The sequence below is a fragment of the Lepidochelys kempii genome, chromosome 6, assembly GCF_965140265.1.
Source record: "Lepidochelys kempii isolate rLepKem1 chromosome 6, rLepKem1.hap2, whole genome shotgun sequence".
In the NCBI taxonomy this organism is placed as follows: Eukaryota; Metazoa; Chordata; order Testudines; family Cheloniidae; genus Lepidochelys; species Lepidochelys kempii.
In genome coordinates this window covers 32866320-32888236 of record NC_133261.1, presented here as the reverse complement: position 1 = coordinate 32888236, position 21917 = coordinate 32866320, and positions in this window count along the sequence as shown.

Here is a 21917-nt window from a genome sequence, read left to right as displayed (position 1 = left end):
TTAGGTTCTTGTAGGTGATGCTGTTTGTGAAGTCAAATTTGGTAGACTTTTTTTCTGAAGTTCTGTTTCTCTTAATATATATTTTTGCCTTTATTTGTTGTGCCATTTTTAGAGGCTCACCTTAAAAAAAATATGCTGTAGTCATTTGCAGCATTTGCGATGTTTAAATGTACATCGTTATGCTGGTTTGGTTCTACTGACATCTTAACATTCTTAATAATCACTAGTCATTTATGTGTGCTCTGTAAAGGCATAATGTGCGTTTATATAAAACATAGTTATGAGGGCACATTATCTTGTGAGGCAGCAGTTAAAATGAAAATTGAACAACTGCAGACTTGCTATGTCAGTGTTTTAATAAATTTAACAGATTGATCCACAGTCCCTACCTCACTTTGTGGGCTTATACATATATCAAAGTGTTTGAGAGTTGTATGCATAAGTCCCTTTGCGGAGTAGTGAGATGTATGCATGAAACTCCTCACACTGCTTTACTAACTTATCTAGAAATTCTTGTTATGCAGGCAAGATGTTACTAGGACATGGAATAAATTCAAACATTTGAAACTAACTCTTAGTGGCATTAATAGTTAAATGGAGTTTACAACTGACCCTTACTTATGAATGGATAACTGGTAGCTTATAGAGCTGCTGGCCTGCAATCTATTACAGCTATTTGTGCTAATTTAGTAAACAGTCTGAAGACAGCCTAAAGATTTGGACTTCATGGTGGATGATCATCTAAACAAGAGTTCCCAGCATGATGCTATGGCCAAAGGGGCTAATATGATCTTAATCTCAAGAAGTAGAAGAGCGGCTATTTTACCTCTGTGTTTGGAATTGGTGTGACTCCTGAGGGAATGCTGTGTCCAGTTCTGGTGTCCATATTTCAGGAAGGATTTATAAAAAAATTGGAGAGGATTCAGAGAAGAGCCACAAGAATGATTAAAGAACTGGAAAACATGCCTTATGGTGATAGGCTCCAGGAGCTGAATCTATTTAGCTTAACCAAGAGAAGGGTAAAGGTATGCCTTGATTACATTCTATAAGTAACTACATGGGGAGAAAGTATTTAATAACGGGCTCTTTAATCTAGCAGCGAAAGGTAGAACACGATCTAGTGGCTAGAAGTTGAAGCTAGATGCATTCAGATTAGAAATGAGGTGTAAATTTTTAACAGTGAGAGTAATTTACCATTGGAACAATTTACTAAAGGTCATGGTGGATTGTCCATCACTGACTGTTCTAAAATCAAGATTGGATATTTTTCTAAAAGATCTGCTCTAGGAAATGTTTTCGGGGAGTTTTATGGCTGTGTCATACAGGCAATCAAACTAGGTAATCCCAATGATCCCTTCTGGAGAATTATAAGCTATTGCATGTTTTAAATAATAACATAGTTGCTGTACTTCAGTATCTTTATTGCAAAAAAACCCAAAACATGATCAGGAAAGCATTAATGTGGCTACTTCACATCACATTATATTCTACTCTTCACAATAAGGTTTATATAATATCATACATAATTTATTATGAATTTTTCAGTGTTCTATACAAAAAGGTTTAAACAGTAACTACGGTAATGGGAGAATAAATTCAAAAATGTATGGACCAGATCCTCAGCAGCTGTAAACCAGCATATCGCTGTTTGATTTATTTGGCACTACATCACTTTACAGTAGCTGAGACTTTGGCCACCTGTAATGCACTTTTAAAACTGTTGTTGCAATGTTTATTTTAAAGCTGAGATAATCCATGACTCACATGTAATTTTTGGCTTCTGAACCTGTATTTATGATATCAAATTTGTCCTATCAACCTACTTAGCTTTTCTTTTTTAAAACCAGTGTTCAGGGGTTTTCCATTCTTCTGCAGACTGTTCCAGTACTGCTGAATTTAGAGAGAGAAAGATTGCTTTTTAAACACATTTAATTTTGAAAAATACCAAGGTGTGGAACAATAATCCAGGAGGTTCAGTGTCAAATTACCATTCTTTATTAAAAAATAAAATAAGCAGTAGGTCTAGCACATTATTTCACTGCCTAAATCACACAGTAAGAGGGCCCATCAAAGAATAGTGGGAATTATCACAGCAGCTTGCTCCTTGTTAGAATCATTTACCTCATGACCCTTTCATTTGCCTACTGCCACTTTAGTTTAAGAGTGACAACACTGTATAGCACTCTGCAGTTTTTTTCCCTTTCCCTTTCCCTTAGCACCAGATGCCTTTGTAAAGCAGACTGGTGAAGCAGTGAACAAAACCTTGTGGGATAAGTCTGACACTGGAAGTTAATGATTATCAGTCGAAACAAAACACTTGTTTACATGTTGTAGTCATTAGAGGTTCCAGTCAGTCATACCTCGGCTGGGATTCCTGCCAAATGTTTTGAGGGTTCTCTCGCAAGCTGTGCAGTTTTGTAAATACAAAAGCACTCTTATTAAGCCTTTTTAGTATTAGACTGTGCAATTAAGATGACGGGTAATTAGATTCCTTTATTTGGAGTAGAATGGTCCAAGATACACACACAACTTTCTTAGCCATGGGACATCATCAAATTGTATTTGGGTGTTCCGCTACAGATCAAGGACTAGGAAAACTTTTTCATATTATGCACATTTTTTCTTTATTACAAATTGCAGTCAAACCTCACAGTTGTATGAATTTTTTTTCTCACCTTATTGTCAGCACCTTCAACGTGACCATAAAACTTTCTTTTCTGTTTAGTGTGTGTCAGTTTTCTGGAGACACTTTGATTATATCTTTTTTTTCTTAATACTGCTGGGTTTTCATTTCAGCCTTATTACAAGTAGAATTTGGGAAGTGAGTTGACCATGAAGGAATTTAAAAAAGTTTCCAATTAAAATTATCCTTAGTTAAGCTAACACTGGCATAACAGTGTTGTCCAGCTCCTTTGCTAGCAAGTGAATATTTCTTTTAACACCTGTGTATTAGTCCATACCTGTATAAGTAAGTGGTTGCTTTCTCATTTCAATTTAGTAGAAAACAGCCGCAACAGCTCAGATTTGACCAGATTTTGTAAACACTTTAATCATATAAGGATGCATTTAATAAATAATCATGGGAGCCATTGAACCCGTTTCACATACTCTTCTGTCTTGACAGAGTTCTCTGAATTCAGCACAATGGTAAATTATTTAAGGTTTGGGAGGCCATATTTTGTAACTGTGAATTGTAAGACAACTGAATCATCCATACATATTTTATCTCTATTTTTTCTTTGCCAAAGAAGATATCAGTTTTCGTTGCTACTATGTAGGACTGCTCGCTTTGACATTTCCCGGTTGTCTGTAGTGCTAGGCAATAATTAAATATCAGGTGCATAAGCTGCTCTTTAATTTGACATGTGTGCTCCAGGCAATAAACACATGCAGTGCAATGTGGGAGTGTAATTGCTAAGGAATAAAATCTTGTACCAAGTGAGATCATTGTATCAGGTACTGTGTGACAGCTCATTTGATCATTATGCCCAGGCTAAAGAGGTTGCCTAATTAGTTTCCATTAAAACTCACCCTTTAATCAGGAATTATTCTTGCATAAAGAATGTCACTTGGTCCAGATGAATGAACAATGGTTCCCCCTTGAGATTCAACTATCTGTTACACTTGGGATGCCATATGTCTTTTCAAACAATTCAACTATAGCAGCAGTAGTCTGTGAACCTGGATCTCATGCCACTGAACAGTGCATGCATTTTCTTAAAACCAGCCAGCATTCTACAGAAAGCCGCGAGTGGTTTTCTGTATATACTGTTTCAAGCCATACCAAGCTCCATTCAAACAATACGCTGGATGTGCTGCAAACTTGCAAGAGACTGATGCTCTGTCTCTTACTCATGTTGTTTCTAAATACTGCAGTACGTATTTTATCATAGTGACAAAAATTAATTGTGAATGCTTTTATCTGGAGCTGGGCTTTGGTCATGCACCTAGAAATGTACAGCTAATCTGATGCTTCCATGTTTGAAGAAAAAAAATAATTTTTGAGCTCTTTCTTTGTGAAGATAGCCTTGAAAATGTAGACTGATCACTGAGGCTGAAGGGTTGGATGTGATTTTTTTCTCCCAACACAAATCTGAGCAGTGGGTTGGACTAGATGATCTCCTGAGGTCCCTTCCGACCCTGATATTCTATGATTTCGGTTCACCTAACTAAAAAAGTTATTCTGGATCTTCCACTGTTCTGCAGTCACATGACTTGGCTGCTTATTGGAGTCCAGGCAACCCACAGACAACAGGGCTCAATTCTTGGGAATACTCCAAGCTAAATCACAGCTATGTTGCTATAGTTGCTGCAAGTGCCTGCCAGTCCAGCTGGCTGTCTGAAACCGAGCTGGCCCATCTGATGAGCAGAGATTGTAACCTTTGGACTCGAGGGGCATCTTAATAACATGAGCGGCAGCATGGTGTAGTGAAATAGGCCTGGGACTGAGGATAAAGCGTTTGATATTCTAAACCCAACTCTAACATCCGCTTCATCAGGGGCCTTAGTCAAATCACTTAACATTTCTGCTTTACAGTAATGGTTAATTATGTAACATTTGCAAAATGTTATTGGGCTAGAGTGTCTGTTAGTGATCCCATAGAAAAGGGAACTATGCTGTCATGCCATCCCCAGAGCGACCCGTGAGAAACAATTGCCACTGCCAGGGTATGCCTATACTGCGGCTGGAAGTGATCACCCCTTCCACTGTCGGGAACTGTACCTTTAAGGGGCTCATGTTATGTAACAGAGGCTCAAATTGTGTAACTCAGGGGCAGTGGGAACTTATGCTGAATATCTCTGAGTGATTCCTGAACCCCACAACCACCACATCTTTTTAGATAAAATGATTTATATAAATTTGGGGTACCCAAAGTAATGGTCCTGATAGTCTTCTCCTAAATGGTTAGTCCTGTGCATATTGGTGTGATCATAGCAGACATCAGTTGTATACATTGGGATGAGGAGGAGTGAAAAACTTTTGCAGGCTAGCCCCAAAATATTAAGGCTGGCTGTGTATCCCAGGATAATGATATGGTTTTATAGTTTTTTACCACATTTTATTACGGCTGTGGGCAATTATTTTCAAAGAAAAGAGTGCTGTACTATGCGCATTCAGGAGATCTTATAGCTGTGTATGTCAGAAATTCAGTTGAGCCTCCATTGTACAGCACATAATATAATCTGCATTCTCAGTTCCCTGGCCTAAGACATGTCATGATGAGTTTGAGTACCACCACTTTCACACTTATGCCGCATGGTTTATTGCTCTATGGTATTTCTCAGTGGAGTATGAGGACATATGTTCTATACAGACACTACTGTGCACCATGACAGGGTACTAAAAGGGTTAGGATCCAAATTCTAGACATGGTTCCTCTGCAGTGTGGATTTATTATCAGTATTTAGTATTTCTATTTTGGTAGTGCCCAGAGTTGGCTAAGCACATTCCAAACACAATGGAAGACTATTGTTGCCTGTAAAATAAAGAGTAGGGGAAAGGCATACAACATACAGGAAAAAATGACCAGAGTGATGAAAGGCCCATGACTAATTAGTCACACTTCTTAAGTTAAAGATCACTGGTCCATCTAGTTAGTATCCTGTCTCAGATACTGGCAGGTACGAGATGCTTCAGAGAAAGTTCAAGTATCCTTTTGGAATAATGTGCCCATAGTGGAATTGTCTTTCTAACCCCAGATAGTTAATGGCTGTCTTGTGCTCTAAGGTTTTATATCCTTGTTTTTCCCCTCTTAACTAGTGTAACTATGGATGTTCACATTACCCCTATAAATATCTAAAGCTTTTCAGCCCCACTAAGTTTATGGCTTCATTGAGTTCCAAAGCTTGGTTATGCTTTGTGGTTTTAAGCCTTCACCCCACAATCCCCCCCAAATGATTTATATAATGACATTATAGTATTTTACAACTTTGTGATGATGTCAAGATACCCCTATTTTCAACCTAACACCATAAATCAGTTTGGCTTCACTCTAAACTTGTCCTAGCTTCAATGAAAAGTTCATGAACTGCGCAAACTTGGCTCAAATTTTGATGAAAAACTGGCCTGAAGACAGTTCACTTTTTCACTGAAACCCTTGCAGTGATTCCACAAATAGTTTAAGTATGTTTAATGATCTTCACAGGCAAACTTCCTTAAAAACAAAAACACATTTGTTGTAAATAAATATTTAGAATAATCAGTTCAAGTTTTGGGTGAATATTTAGGGCTTTTTGTATTTTATCCAAACCAGTTATCCAAATCCAAACCAAGACCTGAGATTTATATCTTAATTTTTCTCTTACAAATGTATACATTTATTTTTATTTATATTATAAAATAGGAACTGTATGTGTATTACCTTTTTGTTAATAATCAATCTTTTGTGTTTTATTAGGCATCCACTAGTATGGAATCAAAAACATTGTCCAATACAGAATTAACCTTTCTCATATGCAAAAAACAAATTAAAATGTATTCAGTGTAAACTGAAAGCCATCAGAATTTCTCTGTGTAACATACTGGTACTTTATAGTCCTTATCGACCTGAACACATCAACTATAATTCAGAAGCCTTAATACAATTACTTAAAATGTTTTGTTTTACAATGATATTTCAAAATTTTCAGTAAGAATAATTTATTGGCCTCCTTTTAATTTTACTGTGTACAGTGAATGTTACCAAGGAAAATAAACCACTGTTTGTTTTGTTTCTGTAATGTTCTGTTTTATCTATGTGGTCAAATTCTCCTCTTAGTACAACAATGTACATATGAAGTAACGTTACTGGGTTTACTGTAGTCTTCTTCAAACCTGGCATAATTCCATTGTCCACTTATTCCAAATTTACACAGTTATAACTGGGAGGAAAAACTTGACCTAATGGATATTTTGCCTCATTAAGAACTGTAGGATTATTCCAAGGTGAATAATATAAAATATTTCTTCTAATATATCCATTTTAACAGAAAATCCAAATTATATCTGTACAGTGGCTCAAAGCTGTTCCTAAATCCAATGCAAAGAATTCAGAATTATAAAATGTGCCCAATAATACACCTATACAAAATGGATAACCCCAAGCATTCAAAAATGGGAATTAGGTCCTGTGACAGGGTCGGGCCAGGTGGCTACAGGAGAGTGATGGAAAGTTGATATATTAGCCCCAGATTAAGCAGATCCCTTTTTCCTGAGTAAGATAATGGGCTGTTACAGAACAATCAGGAAGTTCCTGGAACCAATTAAGGCAGGCTAATTAGGATACCTGGAGCCAATTAAGAAGCTACCAGAATCAATTAGGTTAGGCAGGCTAATCAGGGCACTTGGTTTTAAAAAGGACCTCACTTCAGTTAGTGAGGTGTGTGCGACGAGTTGGGAGCAAGAGGTGCACAAGAAGCTGAGAGTGAGTAGCCATACTGCTGGAGGTCTGAGAAGTACAAGCGTTACCAGACATCAGGAGGAAGGTCCGGTGGTGAGGACAAAGAAGGTGTTGGGAAGAGGCCATAGGGAAGTAGCCCAGGGAGTTGTAGCTGTCATGCAGCTGTTACAGGAAACACTGTGGACAGCTGCAATCCACAGGGCCCTGGGCTGGAACCTGGAGTAGTGGGTGGGCCCAGGTTCCCCCCATCCCCTCAACTCCTTATTTCATATGAAAGGAGTTGATCTGGACTGTGGGTCCCACCAGAGGTGAAGGACTCTGTCCTGTCCCTCAATCCATTAGATGGGCCAACAGAGACTGTGGGGATTGTTCTCCTTTTTCCCCATGCTGGCCAGTGATGAGGTTAGCCAAGTGAATGGCAGGTTTGTGCCACTAAAAAAAGGAGCCAAACTGAGGACTGCTGTAAACCTCTGAGGTGAGCAAATCCGCCAGAAAGCACAGAACCCACCAAGGCAGAGGAGGAACTTTGTCATAGCCCCCAAAATCACAAAAATTGCTTAAAAATCATGGGAATGGCATAAAATCATTATTTTTTTTAAATTTGCCTTCTGGTTAAACCTTTTGGCCTAGTCTATATGGGGAAATTGACTGGAATAGCTAATACAGTCAAATTATTACACCAAATTATTCTGGAATAGTTACTTTTATTCCAGAATAGCCCACATGGGGAGCTATTACATAATAGTGTATTCTGCAGTACATATTCTGGTCATTTTACCCATGTAGCTAAGGATTTAGCATGCATTCAGTTCAGCTTTTTTCAAGACTTTCTCTATAACAGTGAAGACTAGAAACTTACCACCTAAAAAATAATGAAGCTGAGATTCTCGTGCAATTTTTTTTTTATTCTAGCAGCTGGGGCTTTAACACTAACACCAAATATTGTGAGACTCATGACAAAATCATGAGATTTGGGAACACAGCCTACAGTGGAAAATCTACAGCAAACAGGATTCAGAAATGTAAGTTTTAATGTTGACAACAGTACAATTTGAAGTATGGTGGAAAAGTCTCTTGTTTAATAAGTGCTGTGACTTATGATCTATTATTACTGACACTTGTATTAAAAGAATAAACTACAAATTTATTTTTGTACTGAATTCATTATTCAAAGGTTGTTGTTCATTCTCTAGCTTTTTAAAAGGCCAACTTTCATGGGAAGTTGCATCTGAAGTTTAAAAATAGTATGTATTTACAGTTGATTTCATTTTGAAAGCTTTTCCTGTTCATTCTTTCATATAGAATGTTGAACACATAATATTCACAGACCCTCATGATAATAGGCTCATTGGGACAGGGAAAGCATCTTTCTTGCTTGCTCCATTTGAGTTAATACATCTGGTTTGGGCTCTTGAGAAATCAGGTTGGTTCTGCAACCCCTTGTTAAAAGATGTCTAGATCCCATCCTTGGTGCCCCGTCAAAAGTTGTTATGAATTGATCCCTAAAAGCTTTTGAAAAATTAGGTTTTGCTGATGTCTTAAGTTTATTTTAAAATAAATGCAAGTGCCATGTACGATCGTTATTTCTTATGTATGGTAGAGCTGTCAACCGCTAAAATAGGACAGATCTACATGTTAGGTTAGATTGGGAAGTGAAGCAGAAGCACATAAGTTCTTCAAAAGGGATATGGAATCTCTCTGATGCTTTTCTTTCCAGAAAAATCCACTAGTGTATGTCCTGGAAAGTAGAGTTTACAGCTTTCAATGGTAATGACTGGAAACATATTTTCAAGTAGACTCAAAACACTGCAAAAACGAAGATCTGTAGAGAATAAAGGAAGGATCAATATATGTGTGGGTTTTGGTTAACTACAGAATCTACCAAAGTGTTATGATTTTTCCAAATCACAAGACATTAATACTATAGAAGAAACTCTGATTATTTCTAACTTAAAAAACAGAGGTACTTAAAATGATGACTCGGAAAAAAAAACACATCAAAATTGCAATGTTCCCTTTGTTTCTTGTAGAATTTCAGAACGTCTTTGACATCATGATCCGAATACATAGTTTTTATCGTTGAACCATAACGTGCTTAAATATAAAGTTAATCCAAGAATTACATATTTACTATTGTGTATCTCATTTTAATATTAATATATATCTGCTAATGCCTATCTCTTCAATTATAGAATATTTTAGTATTTTTCAAATTTTGAAATGAAGATCCTGTCTGAAAACTAATGTATTCTTTTGTATCATATCTGCTAGTCATGTGCTTTAAAAGTCCTTCATTCAAGGTTGCACTGGAGGTTAGGTGAAGTGAAGGCTGCTATCAATAAAATAGTTTCAATTTTTTTATCATATTACATAATGTAAACAAGGGATAGTAAGGTTGTGTTTTGTGGAATTTTGAACCTATTCAGAAAAGCATATGTGGACCCAGAATGTTTAAGGTTCTTACTGTGTGTTTGATTTTGTCCTTTTCGGTTGGCAAGCAGGAGAAAGTGAAAGTTCAGTTTCTTTTCAGCTCTGTCAGAATAAGATTAGTAGTGAGGAAGCTATCTCCTATGGCACTCCAGTCCTCTGTTCAGTTACTCAAATATAATTTTGTTTCTCTCTCTCTCTCTCGCTATACCTCCAGTACTTTCCCAACTGCATTCAACAATGTATATTTTCTTGGCTACTGTATTCTAGCCACTCTTTTTTCTCAGCTTCTCCATTGCCATTTAATTATATTCTCTTATTCATGTTACTCTCATCCTCTCTCTCTGTTCCCACCATCTGCTATAATTTTCTCTCTTAGCTTCATATGTTCTTTGGTCTTAAAATACAAACTGATAGATATCTTCTATTGTATTCTGATCATCCCTGTGCTATGCTTCCCAGTTATAAACTATTGCCTCTTCTTGTTCACCCACTGTGGCCTACTCTGACACCTCCTCCTATCCCTTCAGCCATCTGCTTCCTGTATTGTCACTCCAGTGTCCTCTCAGCTTCAGCATTCTGGATTTACTCTCATGGCATTTGTTCCCTTTTCAGCTCCTTCACCTGTTTAGAGACACTCTTCCTGCTATCCTGCTGCTTTCAAGATCTTGCTCTTCTCTCACCTTCTCTCCCCTAAGCTTCAGTGAACTTCTTATCTCTTCTTATATGATGGTACAATCAGTTCATCTTCCCCATGCCAGCCAATTTTCTCCCTCTCAGTTCTTGTCCCCCCTTTACATTTTGCACAGGTATCTAGGACCACTGATGGGAGTAAGTTTTCTTTATCATGAGTTCTCAATGTATTCAGAATTAAAATATTTCCTTTGATATAAGCTCCTATGAGTGAAGAAACAACTCTTTTTATGTGGTGTCTCAGTGGACTTCAATTGCTCACTCCAGCCCCCACCCTATTCCCCCTACCCGAGCTTGCCGCTGCAGTCTTACCCAGAGTCTTCTCCATCAACCATTGTGGTGGACTCCACCAGGACACTCTGGTCTAGGATTCAGTAGTATGCAAGAGCTCAAGAGTCAGCAGCCCTGCTCGTGAAACAAGCATACATTGAAGCCAAACAGCATTTATCACTTCTGACCTACCACTTGACGAGGTACAGGTGGAATCCCTCAGTGCTTTCAGGCCATTATCCCAGCAGATGGTCTACCGGTGACACCTGTAGCTGAGATAATAAATGGAATCAGATGGCTAAGAGGTCTGTGCCTGAATCCAGAGAGCATAGGAAAGAGAGATCAAGCCAATGAGATAAAACATGGCCTTTTTGGAGTGAGACTGCTACATAACTCTTTTCCAGACTTTCCTTTCACCCTATGTATGCTTAATTTTGTCTAAACCAAATGGGAAAAATTAGCTAGTGGCATGTGATGTCATAGAAAGTTAAGTTGGAAGAATAACTATGCCGTTTGTAATGGATGTATTACCGGAGCTGTACTCCAGTAGGTGCTAGTGTTTAGGAGGACAGAGTACAATACAATTGAATTTAGGCTTTTCTATAGCAACTGATACGTTGCCAATGTGGGAAGAGATAGTGTGGAACTTCCTATTTTCCTGTGAGTTGAAGAGAGCAAATTTGTAACTCCTGTTCTGGCTGTTAGTTCTGTGAATGAAATGGTAGTTTAAGAGAATCACTTTTGTCATAGCTGGGCTAAAATTGCACCCGCCCTCCAATCTTCCTAGACCAAACACTACTCATAATCAAGGAAAAAACCTCATAATTCTTTAAGATGCTGAGGAACACCAGCAAAACCAAAAATCTGCCAGGAAGAGAAACTCCAGCCCAGGCTAAAGAACAGAGACCTGGCAGCAGCATGGATGCTCTCATTCTGCAGATGCATGTATGGAATCATGCCCTGAACTTACAGAGCTCATCAAAGACATAATTTGCTTACAAGTGGAGATGTACTTATTCAGACAAGAAGTGGCTGGGAAGTTCAAAGGAGTGGAAAAATACTGTCTGAAATGAGACAATAAACCCCCGCTGGACCTGAATGGATGAAGTTAAGCAGTGCATGCAGTAAAATATTACAAAGATTACCTAGAGCCCCGAGTGCTATATTCAGTCTGCTGCAATTAGTCTCTGTTTAGTCCACAGCTCTTGCTTTCAGGATCTGAGGTTGGCCCCAATTTGGAATGATGTGTATATAGTCCTAGAATGGGGCTCAGATCTTTTCTTTTCTCCACTTAGCTTCTTAAACACCATCATTTCTTTCTGTTGGTGTATCTGCTTTTCTAGTAATGGAGCTGATTTCCATGAATAAAGTCTTCCTATGGTTTGTAAGACTAAGATGGGGGTTTCAGGTTATTAGATGTCTGTCTAGCTGGAAGGAGTCCAACACCATTTTGCTATACAAGTAGGGCGATTGTGAAGATCTAAAGAACTATCATCCAATATGTCTGCTTTAGGAAGTATACAAGCTGTTCACCAAAATAATAACAAACCGACTCTCACAGAGTCTGGATGAGCAGCAGCAAAGATAGCAGGCAGGTTTTCGAAGAAATTTCAGCACAATGGACCGTATTTTCACTATAAACCAGCTATTGGAATGCTCAAGGGCATACAAATTCCCTTTATGCATTGCCTTCATCGATTATGAAAAAGTGTTTGACAGAGTAGAGATCAATGCAGTGTTTGAAAGCTCTTGCAGAGGAGGGCATTGACACAAACTACATCAAACTACTAAAGGAAGCAAATTCGTAGTGAGCTACAGATATAACTCTATTTGACACTCCCCTTTGCATACCAGTTAAAAAAGGTGTGAAACAAGGAGACATTGAAACTTTTCACAGCCTGCCTTGAAATGATAATGAGGTGGATGAATTGGAAGGGTGGAATAAGTATCAATGGAAAGCAGTTAAACCACCTCAGATTCGTGGACAATATTGTGTTGGTTTCCGAAAATACTATCAAACTACAGAAGTCAGGCAACATGCACCAACCTCTTCAACTCAACATTACTTCCGGCAATGTTGTACTGCTGCGAAACATGGGTGCTGATGAAGGTAGAGGAGTAGCAACTGTTTGCCATGGAGAGGGCGACAGAAGAATTCTGAGGATTTCAATCCATGACTGAGTTCCCAGTGAAGTGATCAGACAGAAGAGTGGAGTGTAGGACGTCTTTGAAAGCATGTATAGTAAAATGCGACCGGCCAGGCATATCATGAGGCTCACTGACAATCGATGGACTGCAGCTGTCACCGAGTGGTACCCATGGAAACTCAAATGACCATTCAGCTGACCTCCAAAGAGATGGGAAGATTTCATCATGAAAAGACATGGCCGCACATGGAGAAGAAAGGGCAGGATAAAAGATAAATGGAAGACGTGTTGTGATTGGCGCAATTAGTCAAGGTGTCTATTGGAGGATGTTCCACAGTATTGCTGCACCCCAGCCCGATGGTGTCCTTAGCAGGAGCCCCAGTTGAGCTGCGGGGGAGTGTAGGTTTTTTGCGGGGATAACTCCCTTCAGGGTTTTCAGATACCTAGATGAGAATTACTTTCTGAGCTGATGATATCAGGTGTGGTTGCGTTTAGCTAAATTCAGAAGCTTTAAAAGAGGCTGAGCTATGCTAATGTGTTTGAGAATGTATAGTTTGCTGCTGAGAAGCTGAGAGAGAGAAAGTGTGGAGACGTAAGTCATCCTGTTTATGATGTTTAATTGAATTGTGGGTGTATTGTGCGTGTGTGTGTGTTTATACAGAGTTTACAGATAGCTGAACTACATGAACACTTTAGATAAGTTATTACCAGCAGGAGAGTGGGGTGGGGGGAGAGAAAACCTGTTGTAGTGGTAAACGCCCATTTTTTCATGGTTTGTGTGTATAAAAAGATCTGCTGTACTTTGCATAGTATGCATCCGATGAAGTGAGCTGTAGCTCACGAAAGCTCATGCTCAAATAAATTGGTTAGTCTCTAAGGTGCCACAAGTCCTCCTTTTCTTTTTGCGAATACAGACTAACACGGCTGCTACTCTGATGCATGAACATAATGGGGTGAGAGACTGATGGTTAATATTACTTTGGTTGAACACGAACCTAAAATGCCCGAGAAACATTGCTATCCTTGGGTCACCTGTGAACATTTCTGCAGCAGTTCATATCCATCCACAAATAATTTCCTTGTGTTTTAAAGAATATTCTTCTGTTTTAAAGAACCTTAGAATCTAGTCTCTCCTTTCTAGTTCCCTTATGAATAGCTATGACTATGTCTTCTTCCAACAATTTTGAAGTAGAGGGACACTTTTCATTTTAATTTTTACTCTCTCTATTCTATTTAGAAGAGTTGGAACGTCTTACTTTTATATATGCATGCTATCACTCCTCCAAAGAAATTACTCCATTGCATTAGGGTAAAAGTCTCATTAATACATGTTTTCTTGTCAATATAAGACTTTCCTGAACCCATTTCTTATCTTGACTTCCTTGAGCGAGAGTGCTGTTTTTCATATATACAACTGTGTTCTTCTCACCAGCCGGTTCAAAAATAATTTGGCAGATGTTTTATTTTTTGTGATGTACGAAGTATTTCTATGCTTAAAACTTAAAATTAACTAAGCAGCTTGCCAAGGTATGTCTTTTCATAATGGACTTCTGGGAACAGCATTATGTGGCCCAATACGCTACTGATATGTAATTAGATATAGTTTGTATATAACTATGCTGGTGTGGTCAGAGTTGAAGCTTTGCATTATAATGTAGACATGAGGAATCTGATATGCGCATTGCATTAATGTATGTGTTGGAGGTGCATGGTTTTATAGAAGGATAGAGTCTGTCAGTGAAAGTGGGGAATGTGGTGAACAGGGGTTAAATTAGATGGACCCTGAAAGTTCAGTCTGTCTCCTCGATGACTTTTTATTGTATTTTAAACATATTTTAATATTACATAAATAATTACTTACTATTTATTATTTTACATTCTGTGAAGTACAGCAATACTAAGGCCCTGTCTATAGGAAATGGAGCACTAACGAGTTGTCTCCATGGGTCAAACCATGTTTTAAAATGCTTCTTAAACATGATTTCAACCCACTTGTAGCCAAATCAGGATATAACATGCTCTAGCCAGACAGCGTGGATGGGGGCAATATATGTTAGATCCCATTTTGGCCACAACTCTGCTTAAGTCAGGTTTAAGGTAAATTGTGAATTGTGGTTTGCCTTATGTAGATAGGGCCCTTAACCAGTTTGTGAAGGAAAATGTGTTAAAATCCTGCGCTAGAAGATGGACTGGGCAAGACAGGTGGAGGAGCCACCTCAGAATAATAGGAATAAATAGTTGCCTTAACTCACATTCCCCATAATAGGCAGTGGTATGGTGGAGCACTGGGAACTCCTGGAGCCATTGAATCTGAGGGAGCACAATGTCTTCTGGTGGACAGGTGAGTGTGGCTGATCTTCCACCCCCTGACAGGAAGCTGTATGCTTCCTCCCTGGACCAGTCTGTAAGGAGAAGGCACAACAATCATTTTCTCACCCTCCCTTGCTTACCTGGAGGGGCTGGCAGTTTTTGTAGCATGAGCCTTCTGAAGTCTTTCATTCAAGAGTATGCAAGAAATGCCTGATCCCATTGCAGGGAAAGGAAATGGGAAAGGAGGCTCATTGTACCCTCTTTGTTATCTTGCCCTCTTTCTATCTCAACCCCCATTTCTCTTCTTGTTGTTTTCCCCCATTCCTTTCCCTTTTCAATGTGTTACCACATATTTCTCTCCTCCCTGTCTGTTCCCCACCAGTGGTGATGGGGAAGCATTTTTTTCACAACCTCTCTTTCCTAAAGTCCTGAGAAAGAAGAGAACTGGAGTCAGAGCACCCCGTCACTGTAGCAATAAGCTAACAGATAGAAGGTTGGTTCTGCCACTGGCTAGGTGGGAGTCAGTTGGCTGATTGCCCTCTCTACTTTTGTTGCTTTTTGCCCCAATTCTGCACTTGTTATACTAGTGAGAGTAAGGCAGTGAGAAAAGAGAGAAGGGATTATGAAATCTAACAGCCTTGCTCCTGCCCACCACAGCAGCCCCTAGCCATTGGAGACCTGCCCTCCGCCCCTCCACCCCAATAAATAAATAAATAAATAAAAGAAAATCAAGAGGATGATAATCTAACTCTCACTTCCCAAGACTGGCTTTAAAAACTGCAGCAGCCATTGATCTGGACAGTTGGGAGGCATAGTCATACAATGAGTTATTGGGAATAGACTCCAGGAATACAGTACTACTGTCTAATCATGAGCTGTAACAAACACACTTTCTCTATTAAGAACTTTTGTAAATAAGCTTTAAAAGAGAGAGAGAACTTGAACCTCATCAATGACAATAGCTGGTAGCTACAAAGAAACTTTCAGTGTTAGCAGTTCAGGAATCAGGAGAGTTGATTCAGTGAGAAAACAGGAGTTAGTTCTGGCTTTTAGTAAGCACCCCTTGAACTGAAGTTCACTAATGAGTAATTCAAAATAGCTGGCATGTTATTGGCCAGATCTGAATTTGCTATCAAGCATTGATATTGATGCCTGTTACCAACGATATAATTAGTAACACTAGATCTAGGTTTTATGTAAGTCATCTCTCTTTCAGTGCTTAGGAGATCCTTTCAAGTATTATCAAGCACACTTACAGTATGCCTAAATGTTAAGACGTTTCAAAATGATTCACATTTCTTTGAACATAAAGCATTTTCTGAATGGTTTTAAAACTGAGTTGGAAGGAAATGTGCTTAAGTTTTACCAAATTCTCCATTTTTACAGCAGTCCAGATCAACAAATGTGCAGCATTATTTAAAATAAAGGTACAAGGGCATGGAAAATTGCTGTGGAAGTGAAATTCTCTTTATTTAAAAAATAGGCCTTTATTTAAAAAATATATCCTCCAGTAAATTTGTAAAACTCAGAACAATCTACTTAAAGTTAGAGGAAACTATAAGCACAGGGGAAAAAAAGACAACTTAAATATTTTTTTATTTTTTAATCTCCTGGCCTCACAAAATATCTCTGTTCCTGACGGCTTGTCCTCTCCAATAAGACAACTGCTTATAACAAATACAAATAGAGGGTCACCTTTGAGGCTTGCTTTTCATTTGATTTTTAAAGGGAGAAAGGTACAGAGTTTGCAGACATTTTCAAATGAATCTAGAGAGGCTGGATGAACAAAGGAGGACAGCTCCAGCTAAGAACTGGATGTGGCTTTAATTTTAGGCAAGTCATTTTTTTTGTGGATGTATAAAACTGGATAGCAGGGGGCATGTTATCTGCATGCAAGTCTCATTGAATTCAGTGTATAGTGTGTGCACGTTTATCTAAGAGTAGAACATGGCCCCAGAAGCTCTAAGTGGTTAACATACCACTTAGAAAGATAAACACTATTCATTTCAGTAGCATGTGGTAAGGAATAATTGTAATTTAACATACTTGAACCAAAGTAATTACCTTTCCAGTGTTTCCACAGTATGAAATTATAGTCCACAGTAATTTAGAAATATTAATTCTTTCAGGCTACTGATGTGAGTGGTGTATTTTGAATACATTGTGCAGGCTGGGGAAAAAATAAGTTTTACGACCTTGTGCTCTGTAATCTGACTTCCTTTTCAAATACTGTACCTCAGAACTGCTGGTCAGAGACTGGATTGTAGATGAAGAGAAACTGACATTCAACCTCTTTGTGCATATATGTGAGGTGCTGGCAATTTTTGTTTGTGTTTTGTAAGTTTCTATGTATGCAAAACATGAATGTTCCCAAGACAGGCTTTCTTCCCATTTCTTCCTTTGGATTTTTGCCTGTTTCTGTATTTTCTTATTGAAAAAGATCAGGTTTGCATGGAGAATGTCATTAATCATGACATGCAGTCTGTGTGCTTTTTAAAAGTCTATTTCTTGCTTATAAATAAATGGTAATTTGTTTTAAAGCGTCATTGCACACAGTGTTCAGCCAGTTCTCATGCATTCGATTATTTTAAATAAATGTACCATAAATGGAACAAGTTCTTTCTAATTTGCAAATGATATGCAACATTTTTCACAAAAAAAAAAGAAAGAAGAGAGGAAAAACTGTAAAATTTGTTCTTAACTACATCTCATTAATGTGAAGCTGTTCAATGACCTGTAAAGATTAAAGAATTAGTGAATTGGTAAAATTATCAGAATGAAAAATCTGCATAATTTTGATTTCAATTTAAAAACCTGCTAAACATTCTTTGGGCTTTAGAAAAGGATATTACTTTTTAATATCTGTTCCCACAAATGTCCTGATATCATTATAAATGGACTGAAATAAAGGCAACAAATAGTATGTTTAAATGTATCGTGTTACAACAGTCTGTTTAAGCTGATGATTTTTTTCTTTTCATTAAAACAACTGAAGACATTTAATTAAGTGACCACTCTGCTAAGTGGAGCAAAAATTAATATACATAAATGAATTTATGTGTGGGCAATGATGCATATTTAAAAATATGCTTCAAATGAGGAGCCAAAGAGAAAGAAAACAGTTTAGGAAGAATGTTCTGAAAGACTGTCAGATAATTAATTTTAAATCTCAGAAATACATAGGGTCTACTCATTGGCAGTACTTGAACTAAAAATTGTGACACAATTGCCTTTCAAATACTGGGCCATAGTATTGTAAATGAGTGGGAGAGTGACTGCCATCAAAGCTCATCTTGACCAGAAAAATCTGTTGACTGAATATAACACCTATAATGACATGGTGTCTAATATGCTGAAAATGATATGTTGAGGCATGGGTCATCATTGTTAGAATTTGATTCAGAAATGCTGATGGTGATGAGCCCATAAGCAAAAGTCAGACTCACTATGGCGAGAATCCATTTTTCTACATGAAAAACAAATATGGGTTTAAGGAAGACTCCTTTGACACTTGTAGACTATTTTATGCTCATGTAATCTCATTCACCAAGTATATCCAGTTGAGGAACATAAATTCAGCCTTAAGATTGAGCAATTGAAGGAAGAAAGCAAAAAATAGAAGAGCAACCATTCTGCCTTAGAGTAGAAACTGCAGTGAATTGAACCCAGTACCTCCTTGAGAATGTTTTGTTGCAGTCTATATGGTTGGCTATCTGTTTGGGGGCATATATTTTCTATAACACGTTCCTTACAGATATTTTTCTTGAGGTTTTATTTTTTACCCATTAAAACGGGAAGATTTAAAGATATTTCTCCATAGTTACCTCTTGAAGTTTTAACGTCATTCTTACTGGCAGTTGATTGTACAGATTTGGCCTGATTCTCCATTCTCCACTCTGCTCTAGTATAATTGACTCCATAAGTTACAGGACAATGGAGAATCAGGCCCATTGTATCTTTCTTCTTAAGTTAATGGGAAAAGAAATCTGAAAATTATTTCCAATAGGTAGCAGCAGTGGCATGAGGATCCCTAAACTGAGCTATTACTAATTTAAGATGCAAAAGCCGCACTGCAATTAGCATCGGCTTGCAAAAAAAAAAAAAAAAAGTGGTGGTGGTGTTTGGGAGGTAGATGGAGGAATTAACCAACTAATGGCAGAGGAGGAATGCTGAAGTCTGGTTGTATAATAAAAGCTCCCACACCAATGTTTTGGTGTGCTAGTTTTTGTTTTTGTTCTTCTCTGATTTGTTCTTCTCTTCTCAGATTCTTCTCTGCATTTGAAGCTGCTGGTGTATAACAGGTAGACATATGAAATTGCTTTGTAGCATCTGTATTAGAAGTACAATTGCATAATTTGCTATATAGTAATGTAGGAGTTTGTAAAGGTTTTCATAGCATAGACCACGTATTAATCTTGACTCGGGCCTCGAGGCAGTGTCACAAGAACTAAGAGGGAGGTTGTCTTGTGGATGACCTCACCTCTCAATTGTAGTGTCTTAATAGCTTCTCTGCAACAACTAGAGAACATGTTTACACGGAAAAGTAATATTAGGAAAATGTTAATAGATTTTTGCAATTTAACTGTGGTAAACAGCGGTAAACAATGGAGAAAGCCAGTATCATGTGACCAGCCAGTTATCTGCAGTTAAACAGCAAGTGCTCCATAAACAACAGTTTAAGAACTGCATCTGAAGAAGTGGGGTTTTTACCCACAAAAGCTTATTTTCAAATAAATCTGTTAGTCTTTAAGGTGCCACTGGGCTCCTTATTTTTTTTGTTTAAAAGCTGAAATCCTCATGTGTTCACATGACTCCAGCAGTCTGGGTTCTGGGATAAGGACCCACAGTCAGCCTGCTTACCTGCTAACTTAATCCCCAGGCAGTCTAATGAACATAGCTAGGCTTCAGTTGAGCTACCTGGCCGGCTGAGGGGATCATCAGCAACAAGTTGCTGGCCGCTCAAAGCTTTTGTCCATAGCTGTGATAGCTCCTGTGGCTGCTTGTTCAATCTTGTTCTTGCCCTGCCTCACTCCAGCTCACTTGGCTCTCACACTTGGCTCTTGCATCTGGCCTCTGATTCTGGTTCTGATTCTTGGTTTTGATTCCTGGCTGCCTACTCTAACCACTAGGTACAACTGCCTTGTCCTGGTCTCATGACAGTGGGGTCTTAAGAAGAAAAAAAGGGTGAAGTCCTGACTCCACTGTAGTCAATGGCAAAACTCCCTTGGACTTATCTAGAGCCAGGATTTCACTATAAATATCATGAGACTTGCCGTTAAAAATTGTGAGAATTAGCAATACTGTATTATAAACATCTTGTCTTGTGTATTACAGATACCGACCATATGTTCTTCCAGAGATGAGCACAGTAGCAAGAAAACTGCAATGTTCTTACACTCTTGATCATCCACCCACCCCTTCAACCATAATGAACCTTTAACTAGAATGAAAGAGAGGAACAATACAGGAGGCCCTTTCCCAGCTGCTTGTATGTCATGTTCTAACAAATAGCAGTTGGCAGTCTGGTAATGTTCAGGTTCAGTCTACTGAAAAATTCTGGTATCACCCATAGCATTTCATTGGTGAGTTCACTTCAGTAACGAGAGGGCATTTTGGGGAGTACAAAAGCCTAAGTCCCTGAGGCCACACACAAAGAACAGAGCAGCCACAGTGCTTTTACTATTTTTGCTAATAAACACATGCATCTGTAACTGCCATACCTTAATTACTGCAAAACAGCTTGAAACCACTAACTTAACACTGCATAAACAAGACGTAAAAACCACCTCACCAGGAATATCATTCCTCATTCTTGGGCTTGGACCCACTAAAGTCAATGGCATGAAATTAATGGGAGGAAGGTTGGGCCCCTTGTGTCCCTTCTAGGTTAGGACCCCAATGCCTTGTGCCTGGGAAACCCCATTTCCTTGTAGCTTCTGCAGTTTCATTTTCATGACATTTCACAAAGGTTTCTCTTTCCAAGTAAAATGCAGGAGTGAGTTTGTTTTTTAACTTTATACATGAGGGACTAGATCATCACCTCTCTAACTAGTGCCAGGGGCTGGTTTGGACTCTGCAGCAGCTGGGTGACTTAGAGCGCCCTGAGCTGAGCCAAAAGTGAGGATTAAAGCCTTATTGGTTGAGATTTTCGAAAGTACCTAAAATAGTTAGGTGCCCAACTCCCATTGACTTCTGAAAGCCCCCTCCCTTTGTCTTTTTAATGATGTACCCCATTGTCCTATCCAGACAGTAAGAAAGACAAGATGCAAGGGATATGGTTTAATTAGGTTACGACTTTATTAACTCATCTGGGAATAAGCAATAAGTCCTATACTGCAGGACTGTTGTTTCCACCTGTTTGGGGAGGGCTGCTGTCAGACCCGCTTTTCCAGCCCTGCTCTGAACCCATTGTTGGGATCCTGCTGCTGTCCCCTCATATGAGGATAAAAGGGGACTGAGGAAAAAGGGTTGTCTCCTGACACTAGGAACTCCAGTTTCCCCCTCCCTCAGCTTCCTGAGGGGATGCCTTTTCCCAAGTGCACTTCCAACTCCAGTTTCATTGGGGAACTAGCCACCTCTGGAATGATACCTGCACTGGACCCAGGAAACACTGCCATGTTAATAGCTTGAACCAAACCGCTTTACCTACTTCACCAGGTCCTGAATTTGCTCTGGGGAAGGTGGAAAAACG